The sequence below is a fragment of the Ranitomeya variabilis genome, chromosome 4 (assembly GCF_051348905.1).
Source record: "Ranitomeya variabilis isolate aRanVar5 chromosome 4, aRanVar5.hap1, whole genome shotgun sequence".
Taxonomy (NCBI): domain Eukaryota; kingdom Metazoa; phylum Chordata; class Amphibia; order Anura; family Dendrobatidae; genus Ranitomeya; species Ranitomeya variabilis.
The window spans coordinates 658,862,336-658,889,639 of NC_135235.1; the positions used below are offsets into that span (position 1 = coordinate 658,862,336).

The 27,304-nt window shown below is 46.0% G+C and overlaps 2 protein-coding genes across 2 annotated transcripts in view; both read left to right on the forward strand.

Moving 5' to 3' along the window:
* LOC143767495 (uncharacterized) overlaps positions 1-27,304 on the forward strand; it is a 62,799-nt gene that overhangs the window by 12,300 nt on the left and 23,195 nt on the right. The window lies entirely within an intron of this gene.
* LOC143767471 (uncharacterized) overlaps positions 24,417-27,304 on the forward strand; it is a 432,524-nt gene continuing 429,636 nt past the window's right edge. The window contains exon 1 of the mRNA XM_077255842.1: positions 24,417-24,456. The gene's annotated coding sequence lies outside the window, so the exon portion shown is untranslated. The remainder of the gene's footprint in view (positions 24,457-27,304) is intronic.

Here is a 27,304-nt window from a genome sequence, read left to right on the forward strand (position 1 = left end):
CTTATTCGTGTCAAGTATCCTCAAGAATAATTGTGCTTCTGTCACGAGAGACCTAGGTAGGAAAGAGCTAATAACCCGGGCCCCAGCGATTTCCCTCAGACTAGGGAAACCCTGACTGACCCTCTCCCAGAGTTTACACTGATGGTGTGCATGTCTGGGCCTCCACCCTCGCCCTATCTCCTGTTTCAACCCTAGGCTGAAACCACCACTGTTGTAATCCGGTGACCTTGGAGCCGCATGAAACTTTCTCTGGAGTAGGTGGAAACTGTACTGACCACAAATCCTGAACTAACACCGCAACTAGAAGTAGCCATGGGGTGTGCCTAACAAACCCTAGACACCTCGACACAGCCAGAGGACTAAATACCCCTATAGATGGAAATAGGAATACTACCTTGCCTCAGAGCAGAACCCCAAAGGATAGGCAGCCCCCCACGAATATTGACTGTGAGTAGGAGAAGGAAAGACACACGCAGGCAGAAAACAAGATTTAGCAAAAGAGGCCACTCTAGCTAAATAGAAAAGGATAGGACAGAATACTAGGCGGTCAGTATTAAAACCCTTCCAAAAATATCCACAGCAGATAATACAAGAAATTCCACAATCTAACTAAAGACGTGGAATGAATATCTGCACTCCCAGAGAATCCAACAAGACTGAGAAAATACTTACACAATCTAAGCTGGACAAGAAAACACAAAAGAATAGCACTGAATTATGAAGCACACAGCATGTGTGCCACAGAAACAAAAACAGACACTTATCTTTGCTGATTTGGCAGAAAGGCAGGAGGAACCAGGCAGAGGTCCAACACCTCCCAACAACAATTGACAACTGGCAAGGACTAATGAATCCTGCACACCTAAATACCCCAGTCAGAACTGCAATCAGCAGACACACCTGACCAGGACTGAAACCCAGGGACAACTTCATTACCACCTACCACCACCGGAGGGAACCCAAAAGCAGAATTCACAACAGTACCCCCCCTTGAGGATGGGTCACCGAACCCTCACCAGCGCCCCCAGGCCGATCAGGACGAGCCAGATGAAAGGCACAGACGAAATCAGCAGCATGGACATCAGAAGCAAAAACCCAAGAATTAACCTCCTGGCAATAACCCTTCCATTTGACAAGGTACTGAAGCCTCCACCTCGAAAAACGAGAATCCAAAATCTTCTCAACCACATACTCCAACTCCCCATCAACCAACACAGGGGCCGGAGGATCAACAGAGGGAACAACGGGCACCACATATTTCCGCAATAAAGATCTATGGAAGACATTATGGATAGCAAAAGAGGCCGGAAGCGCCAATCGAAAAGACACCGGATTAATAATCCCAGAAATCCTATAAGGACCAATAAACCGAGGCTTAAACTTAGGGGAAGAAACCTTCATAGGAACATGATGGGAAGACAACCAAACCAGATCCCCAACCCGAAGCCGGGAACCACACACCGACGACGGTTAGCAAAACATTGAGCCTCCTCCTGAGACAACACCAAATTGTCCACCACATGAGCCCAAATCTGCTGCAACCTGTCAACCACAGAATCCACACCAGGACAGTCAGAAGGCTCAACCTGCCCAGAAGAAAAACGAGGATGAAAACCAAAATTACAAAAGAAAGGTGAAACCAAAGTAGCCGAACTAGCCCGATTATTAAGGGCAAACTCGGCCAATGGCAAAAAGGCCACCCAATCATCCTGATCAGCAGACACAAAGCATCTCAAATAAGTCTCCAAAGTCTGATTAGTTCGCTCGGTCTGGCCATTTGTCTGAGGATGAAATGCAGAAGAAAAAGACAAATCAATGCCCAGCCTAGCATAAAAGGCCCGCCAAAACCTAGAAACAAACTGGGAACCTCTGTCGGACACAATATTCTCCGGAATACCATGCAAACGAACCACATGCTGAAAAAACAACGGAACCAAATCTGAAGAGGAAGGCAATTTAGGCAAAGGCACCAATGAACCATCTTAGAAAACCGGTCACAAACAACCCAGATAACCGAAATCCTCTGGGAAACCGGAAGATCAGAAATAAAATCCATAGAAATATGCGTCTAGGGCCTCTCAGGCAATGGCAAAAGTAACCCACTAGCACGGGAACAACAAGGCTTGGCCCGCGCACAAGTCCCACAGGACTGCACAAAAGAACGCACATCACGTGACAAAGAAGGTCACCAAAAGGACCTACCAACCAAATCTCTGGTACCAAAAATACCAGGATGACCAGCCAACACAGAACAGTGAACCTCAGAAATCACTCTACTAGTCCATCTGTCAGGAACAAACAATTTCCCCACAGAAGAGCGGTCAGGTCTGTCAGCCTGAAATTCCTGAAGAACCCACCGTAAATCAGGGGAAATGGCAGAAAGGACCACCCCTTCTTTCAGAATGCCGACCGGTTCAAGGACCTCAGGAGAATCAGGCAAAAAACTCCTAGAAAGGGCATCAGCCTTAATATTCTTAGAACCCGGAAGATACGAAACCACGAAATCAAAACGGGAAAAAAACAAAGACCATCGAGCCTGTCTAGGACTCGAGGTAAATCAGATTCTTATAATCGGTTAGGACCACAATACAGTGCTTAGCTCCCTCAAGCCAATGTCGCCACTCCTCAAACGCCTACTTCATAGCCAACAACTCCCGATTGCCAACATCATAATTGCGTTCAGCAAGCGAAAACTTGCGGGAGAAGAAGGCACACGGTTTCATCAAGGAACCAACAGAATCTCTCTGAGACAAAACGGCCCCTGCCCCAATCTCAGAAGCGTCAATCTCAACCTGAAACGGAAGGGAAACATCCAGTTGGCGCAACACCGGAGCAGAAGTAAATCGGCGATTAAGCTCCTGACATGCAGAGACAGCCGCCGAGGACCAATTCGCCACATCAGCGCCTTTCTTCGTCAAATCGGTCAAGGGTTTAACCACGCTGGAGAAATTAGCAATGAAACGGCGATAAAAATTTGCAAAACCCAAAAATTTCTGAAGGCTCTTCACGGATGTGGGTTGAATCCAATCATAAATGGCCTGAACCTTAACCGGATCCATCTCCATAGATGAGGGAGAAAAAACGAAGCCCAAAAAAGAAACCTTCTGCACCCCAAAGAGGCACTTAGACCCCTTCACAAACAAAGCATTGTCACGAAGGATCTGAAATACCATCCTGACTGTTCCACATGAGACTCCCAGTAATCGGAAAAAATCAAAATATCGTCCAAATATACAATCAAGAATTTATCAATATAAGTCCGGAAGATATCATGCATGAAGGATTGAAAAACAGATGGAGCATTAGTGAGCCCGAATGGCATCACAAGATATTCAAAATGGCCTTCGGGCGTATTAAACGCAGTTTTACATTCATCACCCTGCTTAATACGAACAAGATTATATGCCCCCCGAAGGTCAATCTTCGTAAACCAACTAACCCCCTTAATCCTAGCAAACAAATCAGAAAGCAAAGGTAAAGGGTATTGAAACTTGACCGTGATCTTATTCAAGAGGCGATAATCAATACAAGGTCTCAAGGAGCCATCCTTCTTAGCAACAAAAAAAAATCCCGCTCCCAACGGTGAAGAAGATGGCCGAATATGCCCTTTCTCCAAAGACTCCTTAACATAACTCCGCATGGCGGTATGTTCAGGAACAGACAGGTTGAAAAGTCGGCCCTTAGGAAACTTACTGCCTGGAATCAAGTCAATGGCACAATCACAATCCCTGTGCGGTGGAAGGGAACTGGACTTGGGCTCATCGAATACATCCTGAAAATCAGACAAAAACTCTGGAATTTCAGAAGAAGAAGAAGAGGAGATTGACATCAAAGGAACATCATTATGAACCCCCTGACAACCCCAACTAGTCACAGACATAGACTTCCAATCCAACACAGGATTATGTACCTGCAACCACAGAAAACCCAGCACGATAACATCATGCAAATTATGCAACACCAGAAATCGACAATCTTCCTGATGGGCTGGCGCCATGTGCATGGTCACCTGTGTCCAAAACTGAGGCTTATTTTTAGCCAAAGGTGTAGCATCAATCCCCCTTAAAGGAATGGGGTTCTGTTGTGAATTTGGATTCTGGGCTCCCCCGGTGGCTACTGGTGGAATTGAACTGGTGTCTTCATCTTCTCTGTTCACCTGTTCCCATCAAGATGTGGGAGTCGCTATATAACCTTGCTGCTCTGTTAGTTTCTTGCCGGTCAACAATGTTATCAGAAGCCTCTCTGTGCTTGTTCCTGCTCCTAGACAACTACTAGATAAGTTGGACTCTTGTCCATGTTTGTTTTTGCATTTTTGTTCCAGTTCACAGCTGTAGTTTCGTTACTGTGTCTGGAAAGCTCTTGTGAACAGGAATTGCCACTCTGGTGTTATGAGTTAATGCCAGAGTTTTAAAGTAATTTCTGGATGGTGTTTTGATTAGGGTTTTTAGCTGACCATGAAAGTGTCCTTTCTGTCTTCTGCTATGTAGTAAGTGGACCTCAAATTTGCTAAACCTATTTTCATACTACGTTTGTTGTTTCATCTTAATTCACCGCCAATACATGTGGGGGGCCTCTGTCTCCTTTTGGGGTATTTCTCTAGAGGTGAGCTAGGACTAATATTTTCCTCTGCTAGCATTATTTAGTCCTCCGGCTGGTGCTGGGCATCTAGAATCAACGTAGGCATGCTACCCGGCCACTGCTAGTTGTGTGTTAGGTTTAGTTCATGGTCAGCTCAGTTCCCATCTTCCAAGAGCTAGTTCCTATATATGCTTATGCTATGATCTCTTGCCATTGAGATCATGACAGTTTGACCGGCCCACTAAAGGGTTAAAATCCTTGGCTGAGAAAGGAGAGAAATAAGTAGTCTGCTGAAATTTTTTTTTTTTTTTCTCCCCTTTGAATGGCTCTGTGTCCACCTGTTTGTAATGGATCTTCAGAGGGTAACTGCAGGTTTGAATAATCTCGCCACGAAGGTACAAAATTTGCAAGATTTTGTTTGTCATGCACCTGTATCTGAGCCGAGAATTCCTTTGCCGGAATTTTTCTCGGGGAATAGATCTGGGTTTCAGAATTTTCGAAATAATTGCAAATTATTTTTGTCCCTGAAATCTCGCTCTGACGGAGACCATGCACAGCAGGTCAGGATTGTGATTTCCTTGCTCCGGGGCGACCCTCAAGACTGGGCTTTTTCATTGACACCAGGGGATCCTGCGTTGCTCAATGTGGATGCGTTTTTTCTGGCCTTGGGGTTGCTTTATGACGAACCTCATTTGGAGCTTCAGGCAGAAAAAACTTTGATGTCCCTATCTCAGGGGCAAGATGAAGCGGAAATTTACTGCCAAAGATTCCGTAAATGGTCTGTGCTTACTCAGTGGAATGAGTGCGCCCTGGCGGCGACTTTCAGAGAGGGTCTCTCTGATGCCATTAAGGATGTTATGGTGGGGTTCCCTGTGCCTGCGGGTCTGAATGAGTCCATGACAATGGCTATTCAGATCGATAGGCGTTTGCGGGAGCGCAAACCAGTGCACCATCTGGCGGTGTCCACTGAGAAATCGCCAGAGAGTATGCAGTGTGATAGAATTCTGTCCCGAAGCGAGCGGCAGAATTTTAGACGGAAAAATGGGTTGTGTTTCTATTGTGGTGATTCTACTCATGTTATATCAGCATGCTCTAAGCGCACTAAAAAACTTGGTAAATCTGTTTCCATTTGCACCTTACCGTCTAAGTTTATTCTATCTGTGACCCTGATTTGCTCTTTGTCATCTATTACCACGGACGCCTATGTCGACTCTGGCGCCGCTTTGAGTCTTATGGATTGGTCCTTTGCCAAACGCTGTGGGTATGATTTAGAGCCTTTGGAGACTCCTATTCCTCTGAAGGGGATTGACTCCACCCCATTGGCTAATAATAAACCACAATACTGGACACAAGTAACTATGCGTATTAATCCGGGTCACCAGGAGATTATTCGCTTTCTGGTGCTGTATAATCTACATGATGATTTGGTGCTAGGATTGCCTTGGCTGCAATCTCACAACCCAGTCCTCGACTGGAGAGCTATGTCTGTGTTGAGCTGGGGATGTAAGGGGGCTCATGGGGATGTACCTGTGGTTTCCATTTCATCATCTATTCCCTCTGAAATTCCTGAGTTCCTGTCTGACTATCGTGACGTCTTTGAAGAATCCAAGCTTGGTTCGTTACCTCCGCACCGAGAGTGCGATTGTGCCATAGATTTAATCCCGGGTAGTAAATACCCAAAGGGTCGTTTATTTAATCTGTCTGTGCCTGAACATGCTGCTATGCGTGAATATATAAAGGAGTCCTTGGAAAAGGGACATATTCGTCCATCGTCATCTCCCTTAGGAGCCGGTTTTTTCTTTGTGTCAAAAAAAGACGGCTCTTTGAGACCATGTATTGATTATCGGCTTTTGAATAAAATCACTGTTAAATATCAATACCCATTGCCGTTGCTGACTGATTTGTTTGCTCGCATAAAGGGGGCCAAGTGGTTCTCTAAGATTGACCTTCGTGGGGCGTATAATTTGGTGCGAATCAGGCAGGGGGATGAGTGGAAAACCGCATTTAATAAGCCCGAGGGCCACTTTGAGTATTTAGTGATGCCTTTTGGTCTTTCTAATGCTCCGTCAGTTTTCCAGTCCTTTATGCATGATATTTTTCGCGATTATTTGGATAAATTTATGATTGTGTATCTGGATGATATTCTGATTTTTTCGGATGACTGGGACTCTCATGTCCAGCAAGTCAGGAGGGTTTTTCAGGTTTTGCGGTCTAATTCTTTGTGTGTGAAGGGTTCTAAGTGTGTTTTTGGGGTACAGAGGATTTCCTTTTTGGGATATATTTTTTCCCCCTCTTCCATTGAAATGGATCCTGTCAAGGTTCAAGCTATTTGTGATTGGACGCAGCCCTCTTCTCTTAAGAGTCTTCAGAAATTTTTGGGCTTTGCTAACTTTTATCGTCGATTTATTGCTGGTTTTTCGGATATTGCTAAGCCATTGACCGATTTGACTAAGAAGGGTGCTGATGTTGCTGATTGGTCCCCTGATGCTGTGGAGGCCTTTCGGGAGCTTAAGCGCCGTTTTTCCTCTGCCCCTGTGTTGCGTCAGCCTGATGTTGCTCTACCTTTTCAGGTTGAGGTCGACGCTTCTGAGATCGGAGCTGGGGCAGTGTTGTCGCAGAAAAATTCTGACTGCTCCGTGATGAGGCCTTGTGCCTTCTTTTCCCGTAAATTTTCGCCCGCTGAGCGGAATTATGATGTTGGGAATCGGGAGCTTTTGGCCATGAAGTGGGCTTTTGAGGAGTGGCGCCATTGGCTTGAGGGGGCCAGACATCAGGTGGTGGTATTGACTGACCACAAAAATTTGATTTATCTTGAGACCGCCAGGCGCCTGAATCCTAGACAGGCGCGCTGGTCATTATTTTTGTCTCGGTTTAATTTTGTGGTGTCATACCTACCGGGTTCTAAGAATGTTAAGGCGGATGCCCTTTCTAGGAGTTTTGAGCCTGACTCACCTGGTAACTCTGAGCCCACAGGTATCCTTAAGGATGGAGTGGTATTGTCAGCCGTTTCTCCAGACCTGCGGCGGGCCTTGCAGGAGTTTCAGGCGGATAGACCTGATCGTTGCCCACCTGATAAACTGTTTGTTCCTGATGATTGGACCAGTAGAGTCATCTCTGAGGTTCATTCTTCTGCGTTGGCAGGTCATCCTGGCATTTTTGGTACCAGGGATTTGGTGGCAAGGTCCTTCTGGTGGCCTTCCCTGTCACGAGATGTGCGAGGCTTTGTGCAGTCTTGTGACGTTTGTGCTCGGGCCAAGCCTTGTTGTTCTCGGGCTAGTGGATTGTTGTTGCCCTTGCCTATTCCTAAGAGGCCTTGGACGCACATCTCGATGGATTTTATTTCAGATCTGCCTGTTTCTCAGAAGATGTCTGTCATCTGGGTGGTGTGTGACCGTTTCTCTAAGATGGTCCATTTGGTTCCTCTGCCCAAGTTGCCTTCTTCTTCCGAGTTGGTTCCTCTGTTTTTTCAAAATGTTGTTCGTTTGCATGGTATTCCTGAGAATATCGTTTCTGACAGAGGGACCCAATTCGTGTCTAGATTTTGGCGGGCATTCTGTGCTAGGATGGGCATAGATTTATCTTTTTCGTCCGCTTTCCATCCTCAGACGAATGGCCAGACCGAGCGGATTAATCAGACCCTGGAGACATATCTGAGGTGTTTTGTGTCTGCTGACCAGGATGATTGGGTTGCTTTTTTGCCATTGGCGGAGTTCGCTCTCAATAATCGGGCCAGCTCTGCCACTTTGGTGTCCCCGTTTTTCTGTAATTCGGGGTTTCATCCTCGATTTTCCTCTGGTCAGGTGGAATCTTCGGATTGTCCTGGAGTGGATGCTGTGGTGGAGAGATTGCATCAGATCTGGGGGCAGGTGGTGGACAATTTGAGGTTGTCCCAGGAGAAGACTCAGCTTTTTGCCAACCGCCACCGTCGTGTTGGTCCTCGGCTTTGTGTTGGGGATTTGGTGTGGTTGTCTTCTCGTTTTGTCCCTATGAGGGTCTCTTCTCCTAAGTTTAAGCCTCGGTTCATTGGCCCGTATAAGATATTGGAGATTCTTAACCCTGTTTCCTTCCGTTTGGACCTCCCTGCATCCTTTTCTATTCATAACGTTTTTCATCGGTCATTATTGCGCAGGTATGAGGTACCGGTTGTGCCTTCCGTTGAGCCTCCTGCTCCGGTGTTGGTTGAGGGTGAGTTGGAGTACGTTGTGGAGAAAATCTTAGACTCTCGTGTTTCCAGACGGAGACTCCAGTATCTGGTCAAGTGGAAGGGATACGGCCAGGAGGATAATTCTTGGGTGAATGCATCTGATGTTCATGCCTCTGATCTGGTTCGTGCCTTTCATAGGGCCCATCCTGATCGCCCTGGTGGTTCTGGTGAGGGTTCGGTGCCCCCTCCTTGAGGGGGGGGTACTGTTGTGAATTTGGATTCTGGGCTCCCCCGGTGGCTACTGGTGGAATTGAACTGGTGTCTTCATCTTCTCTGTTCACCTGTTCCCATCAAGATGTGGGAGTCGCTATATAACCTTGCTGCTCTGTTAGTTTCTTGCCGGTCAACAATGTTATCAGAAGCCTCTCTGTGCTTGTTCCTGCTCCTAGACAACTACTAGATAAGTTGGACTCTTGTCCATGTTTGTTTTTGCATTTTTGTTCCAGTTCACAGCTGTAGTTTCGTTACTGTGTCTGGAAAGCTCTTGTGAACAGGAATTGCCACTCTGGTGTTATGAGTTAATGCCAGAGTTTTAAAGTAATTTCTGGATGGTGTTTTGATTAGGGTTTTTAGCTGACCATGAAAGTGTCCTTTCTGTCTTCTGCTATGTAGTAAGTGGACCTCAAATTTGCTAAACCTATTTTCATACTACGTTTGTTGTTTCATCTTAATTCACCGCCAATACATGTGGGGGGCCTCTGTCTCCTTTTGGGGTATTTCTCTAGAGGTGAGCTAGGACTAATATTTTCCTCTGCTAGCATTATTTAGTCCTCCGGCTGGTGCTGGGCATCTAGAATCAACGTAGGCATGCTACCCGGCCACTGCTAGTTGTGTGTTAGGTTTAGTTCATGGTCAGCTCAGTTCCCATCTTCCAAGAGCTAGTTCCTATATATGCTTATGCTATGATCTCTTGCCATTGAGATCATGACAGGGTTCTGCAAAGGCTGCAAGGGAAAACCACAACGCCTGGCAAACTCAAAATCCATTAAGTTCAAGGCGGCGCCTGAATCCACAAACGCCATGACAGAAAATGATGACAATGAGCAGATCAAGGACACCGATAACAGAAATTTAGGTTGTACAGTACTGATTGTAAATGAACTAGCGATCCTTTTTGTCCGCTTAGGGCAGACTGAAATGACATGAGAAGCGTCGCCACAATAATAACACAACCTATTCTGACGTCTGAATCCTTGTCGTTCCGTTCTAGACAAAATCCTATCACACTGCATTGGCTCAGGAATTTGCTCTGAGGACGACGCCACAGCGCGCACAGTTCTACGCTCCCGCAAGTGCCAATCAATCTGAATGGCCAGAGACATAGAATCACTCAGACCGGAAGGCGTGGGAAACCCCACCATAACATCTTTAACAGATTCAGAAAGACCCTTTCTGAAAATTGCCGCCAAAGCATCATCATTCCATTTAGTCAACACAGACCATCTTCTAAATTTCTGACAATACAATTCTGCCGCCTCTTGACCCCGAGACAGGGCCAACAAGGTCTTCTCCGCTTGATCCACAGAATTCGGTTCATCATATAATAATCCTAAAGCCTGAAAAAAAGGAGTCTACATTAAGCAAAGCAGGATTACCAGATTCCAGGGAAAATGCCCAATCCTGTGGGTCGCCACGCAGCAGGGAGATGACAATTTTAACCTGCTGAATGGAATCACCGGAGGATCGAGGTCTCAGAGCAAAAAACAGTTTACAATTGTTTTTAAAACTCAAAAATTTGGACCTGTCACCAAAAAACAAATCAGGAGTAGGAATCATCGGCTCTAAAACAGGAGTCTGAACAATATAATCAGAAATACCCTGTACCCTAGCAGCAAGCTGGTCTACACGAGAAGCTAATTCCTGAACATCCATGCTAGCACAAGACTCCTCAGCCACCCATAGATAAAGAGGGAAGAAAAGAAAGCAGACTGCAGAAAAAAAATGGCTCAACACCTTTCTTCCCTTCTTCTGAGATGCATTTAACTCATTAGTGGCCAGTTGTACTGTTGTAATCCGGTGACCTTGGAGCCGCATGAAACTTTCTCTGGAGTAGGTGGAAACTGTACTGACCACAAATCCTGAACTAACACCGCAACTAGAAGTAGCCGTGGGGTGTGCCTAACAAACCCTAGACACCTCGACACAGCCGGAGGACTAAATACCCCTATAGATGGAAATAGGAATACTACCTTGCCTCAGAGCAGAACCCCAAAGGATAGGCAGCCCCCCACGAATATTGACTGTGAGTAGGAGAAGAAAAGACACACGCAGGCAGAAAACAAGATTTAGCAAAAGAGGCCACTCTAGCTAAATAGAAAAGGATAGGACAGAATACTAGGCGGTCAGTATTAAAACCCTTCCAAAAATATCCACAGCAGATAATACAAAACATTCCACAATCTAACTAAAGATGTGGAATGAATATCTGCACTCCCAGAGAATCCAACAAGACTGAGAAAATACTGACACAATCTAAGCTGGACAAGAAAACACAAAAGAATAGCACTGAATTATGAAGCACACAGCATGTGTGCCACAAAAACAAAACCAGACACTTATCTTTGCTGATTTGGCAGAAAGGCAGGAGGAACCAGGCAGAGGTCCAACACCTCCCAACAACAATTGACAACTGGCAGGGACTAATGAATCCTGCACACCTAAATACCCCAGTCAGAACTGCAATCAGCAGACACACCTGACCAGGACTGAAACCCAGGGACAACTGCATTACCACCTACCACCACCGGAGGGAACCCAAAAGCAGAATTCACAACACACCACCCAGTGAAGAGACCACACTCCAATACCCACAGTTAGCACAGACAAGGATAACGGAAAAATAAGCACCACGCCGCAGTCACTCAGGAATACACTATAAGTGCAAGGGGCAAAACAAATACAAATATGGGAAGGAGAAAATAAGACAAAGGGAAATACAGCACCAGCAACGATACTCCAACTACTAGCTCACCACTCCAGACCGAGATAACCACGCACAAGACAGAAGCTATAATCGGCGACGCCCAATGTTCAGGAGAACTATTTAAAGGCAGTGGGCATCGCCCAGCTTCCAATCCGAGCACCAGGTAAATTAACCCCGGACCAGCTGGATAAAATCTAGCCGACGCCAATGAGCGCATAGTGGACAAAAGCGGAATTATCGCTGTCTGTCGAACGACCTGGTCTGAACAGCGTCCGACATGACAGCTTCATAGACTTTCTGCGTGATTGCATTTTCCTCTGAAGTTTCCTATAGACTGCTAAGCTGCATTTAATATTTACTCCAAGTGTTGTGGACTTGAGTTTCTCTCTGCACCTGTTTGAATCACCGTGTGATAATACAGACTTTACCACTTATAAAACTGTGTCCTGTAGTTGTCTTGTTCCACGCAAAGAGTCTCCTGAGTTATCTCCTATAATCATTACAGGATACTCTAGCCTAAAAAAAGGAGACTGCTGGAACAATGACTGCAGAAAGCAGACTAGAGCAGGTGTTTTCCATAATTTGATCACAGCAGAAAGATGTAGAAGGTCTGCAAAAGAAGTTTGGAAACTTTGAACACAATCAACAAGTGTTTGGACAGACTTTGCAGGACTTAAGTACCCGCATGGCAGCCCAGGAAAACAAACTTACTGGCATAGAGTCCCAGTATGGATGGGCTTTTCAGGACATAAGCACGCAAATAGCTGCACAAGCGACTTTTCCCTCTAGGCAACCGCCACCAGCTAGCCCACCTAAGTTGCCCCATTTAGATTTAATGGTGATCGCGACAAATTTCATGGTTTTGTGAATCAAAGTATGCTATATTTTGATTTGCATGCTGACCGTTTTCCTAATGATAGATCTAAAGTATTGTGAGTAATAATGCTGCTGACCGCACGAGCGCTCGCCTGGGCGAATCTGATGATTGAGTCTCGTGACCCACGGTTAAATAACTTGGATGATTTCTTGGCCGCTATGGCATTAATGTTTGATGATCCTAATCGCCGTGCAACCGCTGAATCTGCTTTATTGTCTTTACGCCAGGCAAAACGTTCTGTTACTGAGTATGCTACTGAATTCAGGAGATTAGCGGTAGATACCAATTGGGACAGTTATGCACAATTGCCTATTTTTAAAAGGGGTCTGTCTAGTATTGTAAAAGATGAACTAGCTCGCTCTGAGTCACCACAAGAGCTAGAGACATTTATACAGCATTGTGTGCGCATTGACATTCGCCTTACTGAGCGTAGGCAGAAGTTTGCTGCATATAACCGTATTTCTAACTTTTCCCTTCCTTCCAAAGAGCCTGCAGGTAAAACATCTCGGGAGGTGCCCATGCAAATTGATTCCGTTCAGAGGCGCGAGGTCAATGAGCGCCGGGAGCATCGCCTTCGTGAAAGTCTATGTTTCTACTGCGGTCAGTCTGACCACTTTCTGATCGATTGTCCTAAGTGTCCCAGATGGCCTAACAAGGTGCTAGCAGCGGTAGGGGAGTAGGACAACTGTGATGATGAATCTGACATCTCTGAATGTAGCCTGCCTTTAAACGCTGTATTCCATTCACTTTTTATGACTTCACCCCCCAAGGAGCTTAAGGAAAAGAACTCTCACTGTTCTCTCCCTATTAAGATCCTGTGTTCAGGATAGTGGATTTCCCTTGCAGCTATGATTGACTCTGGTGCAGGTGGCAATTTCATGGATATCGCATTTGCCAAGGAACATGGTATTGAAATTCAGCAAAGAGCCTCTCCAATTACCATGGAAACAGTGGATGGGTCACCTTTAATCTCTGGGCCTGTGGATCAGGAGACCGTACCCCTTGAAATTTTGTTGGAGCCTAATCATCAGGAGCAACTTTCTTTCTTGCTAATTTCTTCTTCTCATTTTCCTGTGATTTTAGGCATTCCTTGGTTGCGTTCTCAGAACCCAATTATCAACTGGGAGACCAAGGAGATTATCTTTCCAACAAGGAGCAACTCAGTTAACAGAAGCTGTCCCTGAGTCCACAGCTGCGGAACCACATGTACAGGTATTTTATTTTCCTCCAGCATATAAAGAGTTCTCTGACATCTGTGACAAGAAGAATACAGATCAACTTCCTCCACACAGGCATTATGACTGTCCCATTGAGTTGCTTCCTGGGGCAGCTATTCCTTTAGGTAACGTATACCCATTGGCAGCACCTGAGCTTCAAGCCTTAAAGGAGTATAGTGATGAAAATCTGGCCAAAGACTCTATACGTCCTTCTTCCTCACCAGCAGGGGCACCTATCTTTTTTGTAAAGAAGAAGGATGGGACCCTGAGACCCTGTGTTGACTATCGGGAACTCAATAAGGTAACCGTGCGAAACCGTTACCCTTTGACTCTGATTCCTGCTATGGTCCGGTGGTAGGACCTCAAAACTGACCTGACACATATGACCAGAATATAGGACAAGTTCTGGGGATGTGGCAGCTATACTGACCGCAATCCTGATCCTATCCACACACACTAAAGGCAGCCGTGGAGCGTTCCTAAAATCCTAGATGCCACGTTCACAGCCTGAGAAACTGACTACCCCTAGAGAGAAAGCAAAGACCTCACTTGCCTCAGAGAAATAACCCCAAAGTTATAGATAGCCCCCACAAATAATAACGGTGAGTTAAGGGAAAAAGACAAACGTAGAAATGAAACAGGTTAAGCAAATGAGGCCCGCTAATACTAGATAGACAGAAAATAGATAGGAGTCTGTGCGGTCAGTACAAAAACTATCAAAAATAAACCACGCAGAGAATGCAAGAACCCCCACACCGACTCACGATGTGAGGGGCGCACTCTGCACCCCAGAACTAACCAGCAAGCAAAAATCACATAAAAGCAAGCTGGACTGAACTTATTATATACTGAGAAACGTTTTCAAGGAAATAATGAGCAAACAAACTTAGCTTCTCCAGCAGGAGACTGGACACAAGGAATATTCAGGAGAACTCAGAAACAGGACTGAATACACCGACAGCAGGCAACAAATGAAGGGCCAGGTGAATTAAATAGGCCCAGCATAGCAGGAAATGAATCAGCAGAGCCCAGCCAAGACCAGCCATATCGCTAAAGGCCACCAGAGGGAGCCCTAGAACAAACTCACACAGTACCGCTCACGACCACAGGAAGGAGCCCGAGAACAGAATTCACAACAGTACCCCCCCTTGAGAAGGGGTCACCAAACCCTCACCAGAGCTCCCAGGCCGATCAGGACGAGCCGAATGAAAGGTACGAACCAAATCGGCCGCATGGACATCGGAGGCGACAACCCAGGAATTATCCTCCTGATCATAGCCCTTCCATTTTACCAAGTACTGAAGCTTCCGTCTCGAAACACGAGAATCCAAGATCTTCTCCACCACGTACTCCAACTCCCCCTCAACCAAGACCGGAGCAGGAGGATCAACAGAAGGGACCACAGGCACCACGTATCTCCGCAACAATGACCTATGGAACACATTATGAATGGCAAATGATGTTGGGAGGTCCAAACGAAATGACACAGGGTTGAGGATTTCCAAAATCTTATAAGGACCGATGAAACGAGGCTTGAACTTAGGAGAGGAAACCTTCATCGGAACAAAACGAGAAGACAACCATACCAAATCCCCCACGCGAAGTCGGGGACCCACACAGCGACGGCGGTTAGCAAAGCGCTGAGCCTTCTCCTGTGACGTCAAATTGTCCACCACGTGGTTCCAAATCTGCTGCAACCTATCCACCACAGAATCCACCCCAGGACAGTCAGAGGGCTCAACCTGACCCGAGGAAAAACGAGGATGAAAACCAGAATTGCAAAAGAACGGAGAAACCAAAGTAGCAGAACTAGCCCGATTATTGAGGGCGAACTCAGCCAATGGCAAAAAAGTCACCCAATCATCCTGATCAGCAGAAACAAAACATCTCAAATAAGTTTCCAAGGTCTGATTAGTTCGTTCGGTTTGGCCATTCGTCTGAGGATGGAAGGCCGACGAAAAAGACAATTCAATGCCCATCTTAGCACAAAAGGACCGCCAAAATCTGGACACAAACTGGGATCCTCTGTCAGACACAATGTTCTCCGGAATACCATGTAAACGAACCACATTCTGAAAAAACAGTGGCACCAAATCGGAAGAGGAAGGCAGCTTAGGCAAGGGTACCAAATGGACCATTTTAGAAAAACGATCACAAACCACCCAGATGACAGACATCCTCTGAGAGACAGGGAGATCCGAAATAAAATCCATGGAAATATGCGTCCAAGGCCTCTTCGGGACAGGCAAGGGCAAAAGAAATCCACTGGCACGAGAACAGCAAGGCTTGGCCCGAGCACAAATCCCACAGGATTGCACAAAGGAACGCACATCCTGCAACAAGGAAGGCTACCAAAAGGACCTCGCCACCAAATCCCTGGTACCAAAAATCCCAGGATGACCTGCCAACACCGAAGAATGAACCTCGGAATTAACTCTACTGGTCCATCTGTCCGGGACAAACAATCTCTCCGGTGGACAACGGTCAGGTCTATTGGCCTGAAACTCCTGCAACACCCGTCGCAGATCAGGAGAGATGGCAGACAAAATCACCCCCTCTTTGAGGACACCAGTAGGTTCAGAAACTTCCGGGGAGTCAGGCACAAAACTCCTAGAAAGGGCATCAGCCTTCACGTTTTTCGAACCCGGAAGATAAGAAATCACGAAATCTAAATGAGAGAAAAACAGCGACCATCGAGCCTGTCTCGGATTCAACCATTTGGCAGACTCGAGATAAGTCAAATTCTTGTGATCCGTCAAGACCACCACACGATGCTTGGCTCCTTCAAGCCAATGTCGCCACTCCTCAAATGCCCACTTCATTGCCAACAACTCACGATTACCAACATCATAATTCCGCTCGGCAGGCGAAAACTTTCTTGAAAAGAAAGCACATGGTCTCATCACAGAGCCATCAGAACTTCTCTGTGACAAGACAGCCCCTGCTCCAATCTCAGAAGCATCAACCTCGACCTGAAAGGGAAGAGAGACATCGGGCTGGCGCAAGACAGGAGCCGAAGAAAACCGACGTTTCAGCTCCTGAAAGGCCTCCACAGCCGCAGGAGACCAATTCGTCACATCAGAACCCTTCTTGGTCAAATCCGTCAAAGGCTTAACCACGCTAGAAAAATTAGTGATGAAGCGACGGTAAAAATTAGCAAAACCCAAGAACTTCTGAAGACTCTTCACAGATGTAGGTTGAGTCCAGTCATGAATAGCCTGGACCTTGACTGGGTCCATCTCAATAGTAGAAGGAGAAAAAATAAAGCCCAAAAAGGAAATCTTCTGGACTCCGAAGAGACATTTAGAGCCCTTCACAAACAAGCAGGGTGGATTGATTTAAATCACGCCGATTTAAATCATGATTTAAATCACGATTTAAATCAAAAGATTTTTTTCTATTTAAATCGGATCGATTTAAATCATGATTTTAATCATGATTTAAATCACTGATTTAAATCAAAAGGTTTTTTTTAATATAAATCACGATTAAAATGAGAAGTGAGAGCAGTGCGCATGTGCGCCCATAGTTACACGGACGAAACTAGGGGCAACGATCTAACGCCAGGGTGAGGGGGGGACCCCAAAGTAAGTAAAAATCTTTTTTGTTTTACTATATGGCAATAGGTAGGTGTTTAAAAGCAGCATGTCTTAATTGTATAAACTATTAATAGCCTCCACATTTTGTTCATACTGCCCCTTTAATTCCACACTTCTAGCTTGGTTTCACTTTTGGTTTAGTTTCTTTTTCCATTCAGTTGACATGCCCAAACTTGTTGGATAGTCAGCATCCTACAGAAACCTCTGGAAGAGCATGGCATTGTGAATGTTACACATATACAGCCTTTATTCTACTGAGTTAAACAACTCAGCTTTATCTCATGATGGAAGAACCTTTGGATGGTAAAATATTTTCCTCAAAAAGCAGTTTATTGAAAAAAATCCGATTTAAATCAAAAAAATCCGATTTAAATCAAAAAAATCCGATTTTTTTTAAAAAACATTGATTTTTATCCACCCTGCAAACAAGGCATTGGCGCGCAGGACCTGAAATACCATCCTGACCTGCTTCACATGAGACTCCCAATCATCAGAAAAGACCAAAATATCATCCAGGTACACAATCATAAATCTATCCAGATACTTTCGGAAGATGTCGTGCATGAAGGACTGAAACACAGAGGGGGCATTAGAAAGCCCAAAAGGCATCACCAGGTACTCAAAATGGCCTTCGGGCGTATTAAATGCGGTTTTCCATTCATCGCCCTGCTTTATGCGCACAAGATTATACGCTCCACGAAGATCTATCTTGGTGAACCAACTGGCCCCCCTAATCCGGGCAAACAGATCGGACAATAGTGGCAAGGGGTACTGAAATTTGACCGTGATGTTATTTAGAAGGGGATAATCTATACAGGGTCTCAGAGAACCATCCTTCTTGGCCACAAAAAAGAACCCTGCACCCAAAGGGGACGAGGACGGGCGAATGTGCCCCTTCTCCAAGGACTCCTTTATATAACTCCGCATAGCGGCATGTTCAGGTACAGATAAATTAAAAAGTCGTCCCTTAGGGAACTTACTACCAGGAATCAGATTTATGGCACAATCACAATCCCTATGAGGAGGTAGGGCACTGGATTTGTTCAGGGACTTCAGAAGGAGTAGAAGAAGCAATTGACACCAAAGTGGCATCGCCATGAATTCCCTGGCAACCCCAACTTGACACAGACATTGCTTTCCAATCCAGGACTGGATTATGAGCCTGCAGCCATGGCAGACCCAACACGACAACATCATGCAAATTATGTAGCACAAGAAAGCGAATCACCTCCTGATGTGCAGGAGCCATGCACATGGTCACTTGAGTCCAGTACTGAGGTTTATTCTTGGCCAATGGCGTAGCATCAATTCCCTTTAATGGAATAGGAAATTGTAAAGGCTCCAAGATAAAACCACAGCGCCTGGCAAATGACAAATCCATCAAATTCAGGGCGGCACCTGAATCCACAAAAGTCATAACTGAGTAGGATGACAGAGAGCAAATCAAAGTAACAGACAAAATGAATTTAGGTTGTACAGTACCAATGGTGACAGACTTGGTGAACCTTTTTGTGCGCTTAGAACACTCTGAGATAACATGAGCAGAATCACCACAGTAAAAGCACAACCCATTCTGACGTCTGTGGTTTTGCCGTTCAACTCTGGTCAGAAACCTGTCGCATTGCGTAGGCTCAGGTTTCTGCTCAGAAAATTCCGCCAGATGGTGCACAGGTTTGCGTTCCCGCAAACGCCGATCAATCTGAATGGCCAAAGACATTGACTCATTCAGACCAGCATAACATCTTTAAGGGCTTCAGACAGACCCTTTCTGAAAATCGCCGCCAGGGCGCACTCATTCCATTGAGTGAGCACAGACCACTTCCTAAACTTCTGACAGTAAACCTCTGCTTCATCTTGACCCTGAGAGAGAGCCAGCAAAACCTTCTCTGCTTGGTCTACCAGATTTGGTTCCTCATAAAGCACTCCAAGCGCCAGAAAAAACGCATCCACATTTAGCAATGCAGGATCTCCTGGCGCCAGAGAGAATGCCCAATCTTGAGGGTCGCCACGTAACAAAGAGATAATAATTTTAACTTGCTGAACAGAATCACCAGAGGAGCGAGGTCTCAGAGAAAGGAATAACTTACAATTATTCTTAAAGTTCAAAAACCTAGATCTGTCTCCGGAGAACAGTTCAGGAATTGGTATTTTAGGCTCTGACATAGGACTGCGGACTACATAATCCTGAATGCCCTGCACCCTTGCAGTGAGATGATCCACACTAGAAGACAGACTCTGAATGTCCATATCTGCAGCTGAATTCAGAACCACCCAGAGATTAAGGGGAGGAGAGAGACTAAACACAGTGCAGAGAAAAAAAAAATGACTTCAGGATTTCTCTTCTCCCTCTTCTGCTGCATTAACACTTGTTGGCCTGCTGTACTGTTATGGTCCGGAGGTAGGACCTCAAAACTGACCTGACACATATGACCAGAATATAGGACAAGTTCTGGGGATGTGGCAGCTATACTGACCGCAATCCTGATCCTATCCACACACACTAAAGGCAGCCGTGGAGCGTTCCTAAAATCCTAGACGCCACGTTCACAGCCTGAGAAACTGACTACCCCTAGAGAGAAAGCAAAGACCTCACTTGCCTCAGAGAAATAACCCCAAAGTTATAGATAGCCCCCACAAATAATAACGGTGAGTTAAGGGGAAAAGACAAACGTAGAAATGAAACAGGTTAAGCAAATGAGGCCCGCTAATACTAGATAGACAGAAAATAGATAGGAGTCTGTGCGGTCAGTACAAAAACTATCAAAAATAAACCACGCAGAGAATGCAAGAACCCCCACACCGACTCACGATGTGAGGGGCGCACTCTGCACCCCAGAACTAACCAGCAAGCAAAAATCATATAAAAGCAAGCTGGACTGAACTCATTATATACTGAGAAACGTTTTCAAGGAAATAATGAGCAAACAAACTTAGCTTCTCCAGCAGGAGACTGGACACAAGGAATATTCAGGAGAACTCAGAAACAGGACTGAATACACCGACAGCAGGCAACAAATGAAGGGCCAGGTGAATTAAATACGCCCAGCATAGCGGGAAATGAATCAGCAGAGCCCAGCCAAGACCAGCCATATCGCTAAAGGGCACCAGAGGGAGCCCTAGAACAAACTCACACAGTACCGCTCACGACCACAGGAGGGAGCCCGAGAACGGAATTCACAACAGATTCCCGAATTACTGGAAAGAGTCCACCATGCTAAGGTGTTCTCTAAACTGGATCTTCGTGGGGCTTATAATTTGGTGCGTATTTGTCCAGGGGATGAGTGGAAGACAGCATTCAGATGCCGGTATGGACACTTTGAATCTCTTGTGATGCCCTTCGGGCTTTGTAACGCCCCTGCAATGTTTCAACACCTTGCTAATGACATCTTCAGAGATTTGTTGGACCAGTTTGTAGTGATCTATTTGGATGATATACTAATCTTTTCTGACTCTACAGGAACATGAAGAACATGTCAAAACTGTTTTAAGACCTCTGAAAGAGAACCATCTGTATATTAAGCTGGAGAAATGCGAGTTCCATCGTTCTGAGATACAGTTCTTAGGTTATATCATCTCTCCCCAGGGGCTGAACATGGAATCTGGTAAGATTCAGGCTATCCTTGACTGGCCGGTACCCAAGAACGTTAAGGAGGTCCAACGTTTTATTGGTTTTGCAAATTTCTACAGACGCTTCATTCAAAATTTTTCTGATATTGTCCGTCCCATTACTTCCTTGACAAAGAAGGAAAAGCCCTTTAAGTGGTCATCACAGGCTCAAGAAGCTTTTGATCGGCTTCAGATCTGTTTCACATCAGCACCGCTGTTCATACACCCAGATCCAACACTTTCTTTCATTGTGGAGGTGGATGCCTCTGATAATGCTTTGTGGGCTATTCTCTCCCAAAGAACTGGAGAGAAGGGTCTGCTACATCCTTGTGCTTTCTTTTCCCGTAGACTAACCTCAGCAGAGAAGAATTCCGACGTGGGAGACAAGGAATTGCTGGCTATTATTGCGGCTTTCAAAGAATGGAGGCATCATCTGCAAGGAGCTGCACAACAGATCATAGTGCTAACTGACCATCGCAATTTAGAGTTCCTTAGATCCGCTAGATGTCTTTCTCCTCGTCAGACTCGTTGGAACTTATTTTTAAATCAATTTATCTTTGTTATCTCGTACCATCCAGGTTTTCGTAATGGGAAGGCTGATGCTTTATCCTGAATCTATGCTGCGGATTCCGTACCTGGAGCCCCGTCCAAGACCATTCTATCTGATGCCAATTTCATCGGAGTTATCCACGATCAGGACTTGTGGAAGGAGTGCAGGGAGGCTTATGACGGTGATGTATTTCTGGCCAACCCACCTGTGGATATTAATCTTGTCTTTAAGGGTGGCATGTGGTTCAGAGATCGACGTATCTACGTCCCTGAGGTCATCCGTCTGCAGATCCTCAAGTTGGTACATGACTCCAAGTTGGCTGGTCACAGGGGGGGTACAGAAGACACAAGAGTTCCTGAGCCCATTCTTCTGGTGGCCAACTTGCCTGAAGGATACCAAGGACTATGTTCTCTCTTGTGAGGTATGTGCTCGTTACAAGACTCCTCATGTGGCACCTACGGGTCTTCTACAACCATTACCTGTTCCGTCCCGCCCTTGGGGGTCTATATCAATGGACTTTATTGTGGAGCTGCCTACATCAGGGGGCATGAATACAATCATGGTGGTAGTTGATCGCCTGACTAAAGCTGCTCATTTTGTTCTGTGCAACGGCCTCCCCTCAGCTAAAGATACAGTGAACTTGGTTATACAGAATGTCTTTCGGTTGCATGGGGTTCCGGATGAGATCATCTCTGACCATGGAGTGCAGTTCACTTCAAGATTCTGGAAGGGGTTTTGCTCTGCACTCAATATTAACGTCTCTCTTCCGCTTACCATCCCCAGACAAATGGTCAGACTGAGCGTACCAACCAGACGCTGGAACAATATCTAAAATGCTATGTCAGCCATCTCCAGGATGATTTGTTGGAGTTGCTGCCATTAGCTGAATTTTCATATAACAATTCTCAGAGCGCCTCCACTAAATTTACACCTTTCTTTGCCAATCTGGGTTATCATCCGTGTATCTTACCTACAGTAGGTCTCCAATTAATTCTCCGGTTCCGGCGGTGGAGGAAAGGCTGACTGCGATGAGGCAAAATCTGGAGGTTCTGAAGGAATCCCTGACCACAGCTCAAGAACGTTATAAGAGATCGGCTGATAGATTCCGTAAACTTGCACCCATGTTCAAGGTAGGAGATTCCGTGTGGTTAGCAACTAAGAATCTAAGTTAAACGTTCCTTCACAAAAACTTGGACAGAAATTCATTAGCCCTTTCAAGATCAACGGTATTGTGAGATCTGTGGCCTGCCGGCTGAAGCTGCCTAGGACTATGAAGGTACACCCAGTTTTTCATGTATCTTTACTAAAGCCTGTATCTCCTAATACCTTCCAGGGATGTGTTGTGCCACCTCAGCAGCCTGTGGTGATTGATGGGCAAGAACAATTTGTGGTGGAGGAAATTGTTGATTTTAGGATCTGTCCTGAATGCATCAACCAGAGTCATATTTCTGTCCAACCACTACACCGATGCCTCCACCCTGTGCCAGTCATTACACTGGTACCCATCTGCTAGACTCCGATATAAACTTCTCTCTCACCCACAAAGCGCTCCACAGTTCCGCACCAGCGTGTAACTCCTCCCTCATCTGTCTATCGCCCTACCTGTACCCTCTATTCTCCAAATGATGTAAGACTAACATCCTCCATAATCTGAATCTTGCACCTTTGTCTCCAAGGCTTTTCTCCTGCTGCCCGTTAACCTGTATACCTTGTACACACACACAGCTCCACTTCATACCATCGCACTTACAGGGCTCCACTCCATACAACTCGTACACACACGGCTCCGCTCCACACACCTCATAAACACACGGCTCTGGTCCATACACCTCAGACACACACGGCTCCGGTCCGTGAACCTCATACACGTGCGGCTCCCCTCTGTACACCTCATACACATGCGGCTCTGCTTCGTACACATGCGTCTTCGGTCTGTACTCGTCGTACCCATGCGGTTCCTATCCGTGTGCGTTGTACACACATGGGTCCGCTCCGTACATATGCGGCTCCGCTCTGTATGCCTCGTACCCACACGACTCTGCTCCGTACGCCTCGTACACACGCGGCTCCGCTCTGTACGCCTCGCATACACGCGGCTCCGCTCTGTACACCTCGTACACACGCGGCTCCGCTCTGTACACCTCGTACACACGCGGCTCCGCTCTGTACACCTCGTACACACGCGGCTCCGCTCTGTACACCTCGTACACACGCGGCTCCGCTCTGTACACCTCGTACACACGTGGCTCTGCTCTGTATGCCTCGTACACACGCGGCTCCGCCCCTCTGCTCCGTGCGCCTCGTACACACACGGATTTGCTCCGTACACCTCGTACACATTCGGCTCTGCTCCGTCCACTCGTACACACACGGCTCTGCTCCGTACACCTCGTACACACACGGCTCCATACACCTCGTACACACACGGCTCCTCTCCGTACACCTTGTACACACGGCTCTGCTCCGTACACCTCATACACACACGGCTCCGCTCCGTACACCTCATACACACACGGCTCCGCTCCGTACACCTCGTACACACACGGCTCCGCTCCGTACACCTCGTACACACACGGCTCAGCTCCATACACCTCACACACACACACGTCTCCTCTCCGTACACCTCGTACACACGGCTCCGCTCCGTACACCTCATACACACACAGCTCCGCTCCGTACACCTCGTACACACGCGGCTCTGCTACATCCACCCTGTAAACCCCTCCTGACCCCACACAGAAACTTCCCCTCATCCAGCACCATGACAACCAGCACAGCAGAGTCCTGCATACACTGCTGCCCCTGATCATGTGACCCCTGACTCCTCCCCTCCTGTGACCTCATCACAGGTCCTGTGCGCACAGAACAGCCATATATGTGGTGTGCGGCTCTGCAGGTGGAGGTAGGTGCTGGAGATTCCCCATTACTGGGTACAGGGGGGACATTAACCCTTTTAGTGCTGAGACTATTTTGGTGTTTTTCTGTTGCCACCTTCTAAGAATCTTATCATTTTGTCCCTCTTCCTCTGATAGATACAAACCAACTATGAAAAACAGGAAGTAATAAAACATGTTGCTCACTTAGGTCGGGTTCACATTAGCGTTTCTGTGCGCAGCGTACAATCCACATAGATCCGCATGCGTCATTTTGCGGTGTGCGGCGGGGTCTGGCGAACGCAACATGTTGCATTTTTTGAGGCGTCAAATATTGTGCAATCATGCGCATGCAGATGAGTGTGTAAAAACCCATTACTGTCTATGGGAATGCATTGGTACACAAGGACATGCGTACTTTTAGACTGCGCATGTCCAGGAAATGATGTCACCAACTCCACCATGCGCATAAAAAACGCATTTAAACACATGTACAAGCAGCAGTTCTTTTGCTTTATGCGTAAGATGATGCGGAGGCGTAAGCATACGTTTGCATGCGTTTTGACATGCGTTTGCGCATGCAGATGGTACTCTGCGTACAGAAACGCTAATGTGAACATAGCCTTAGTACAGTGCCCCTTTGTTAGCACCACACACAGTATAATTCGCCCCCAGTACCGCCATCTGCCCACACACAGTATAATGTTCCCCCAGTACCACAATCCCCCCACATTCAGTATAATGTTCCCCCAGTACCACCATCCCCACACACACAGTATAATGTTCCCCCAGTACCACCCCCCACACAGTATAATGTTCCCACAGTACAGCCATCCCCCCCCACACAGTATAATGTTCCCCCAGTACCACAACAGCCCCAGACACAGTATAATGTTCCCCCCAGTACCGCCATCCCCCCACACACACAGTATATTGTTCCCACAGTACCACAACAGCCCCACACACAGTATAATGTTCCCCCAGTACCGCCATCCCCCCACACATGCACAATATGCAGAGCTGTCATCAGGAATTTCAGGGCCCCATACTGACAACATTTTTGGGCCCCATTGAGACTCCACCCAGGCTCCCCCTTAGCACCTCCTCCAATCCCCTTTTAAATGAGCCCTCCTCAGCCCCACCGCCCACTCTTGGTAAAACTCACCAATCACACAGTAAGGGTATGTGTCCACGTTCAGGTTTGCTTCAGGCTTTGGTCAGGATTTTAAGTAGGTAAAATCCTGACCAAAAATGCACCTGAGGTCACTGGCAGGTCACCTGCGGTGTTCCTGCGTGTTTTGCTCATTGTAGCAACATGCTGCGTTTTGAAAAAACGCACGGCGCATGCGTTTTTGCGGCAAAAACGCATGCGTTTTTTAACGCATAGTGGAGTCGGGATTTCATGAAATCCCCTCCACTATGCTGTAACATCTGGACGCTGCGTTTCTGAACGTGGACACATACCCTCCCAGTTCCCATCTCCAGATCACATACATAGCCCGCAGCTTTTGTTTGGCCACCACAACAAGGTAAACTCTTTTGGGCGCGCCCTGCTCTACTCTAACCTATTAAACATTTCTTAAAATATCCAATACTCTTATAGGACGATGATCAAGTTTCTTCTTTGTCAATTTCTTTTTCTTTTTTTTTTTCTTTTTTTTACTGGCTTAACAACAAAAAATAAAAAGTCACAATAATAACATACAATGCAGCGAGGTGCCCTGATGTGAATAGACTTAAAAGCAGCTACAAAAGTTGTACAACGGGCACAAAAATGGGCACTAAAGTAGGCACCGAAGGGCGTTATTGAAAGGGTTAAATGACTTGGGGCCACTGATCTCACACCACCATTTCTTACGTAGTGATGGCCAGCATCAAATTCAGGTCTCCACCTTGGCCCAAATGGGTTCTGGGTATGAGAACTGGCATCAAAGCCGGCAAATAGTCAATTTTCAAAGATATGAATAAGTTTGATGCCAGTTCTCATGCCCAGAACCCATTTGCTTGTTATGATAATGAGGTGACTGCTGAAAAGGGATCTTTTATGGACGTGTCAGTCTATTAGAAAAGCAGCTTCTGTTTGTGTTATTTTATCATAAGGGATGACAAACTTTAAAGTAAATTCTTCCAAAACTTTAACCCCCTCACCCCACAAGCCAGTTTTTACCTTAATGACCAGGCAAAATTTTGCAATTCTGCCCACTGTTACTTTATGAGGTAATAACTCTGGAACATGTCAACGTATCCCACTGATTGCGAGATTATTTTTTTCGTGACATTTGTTCAATATGACTTGCGTATATTTGTGAAAAAATTAAATTCGGCAAAAATGTTGAAACTTTTGCCATTTTTAAACTTGTAATTCTTATGCCTTTAAATCAAGGAGTTCTGTCACACAAAATAGTTATCATATAACATTTCCCACATGTCTACTTTACATCTGCATCATTTTTTAAACATTTTTTTTTTGTTAGGAAGTTATAAGTGTTAAAAGTTGATTAGCAATTTCTAATTTTTCCAACAATGTTTACAATACCATTTTGTTTTTTAGGGACCACCTCACATTTGAGGTCACTTGGGGGATGGCTACATGACAGAAAATACCCAAAAGTGACACCATTTTAAAAACTGCACTCCTCAAGGTGCTCAAAACCACATTCAAGAAGTCTATTAACTCTTCAGATGCGTCACAGGAATTAATGCAGTGTGGAAGAAAAAAATGAGCATTGTACGTTTTCCCCTAATTTTTTTATTTAGCCCCAATTTTTTTATTTTCACAAGGGTAGTGGGAGAAAATGGACCCCAAAATTTGTTGTGCAATTTATCCTGAGTACACCGATACCCTATATGTAACTACTGCTTGGGTGTATGGCAGAG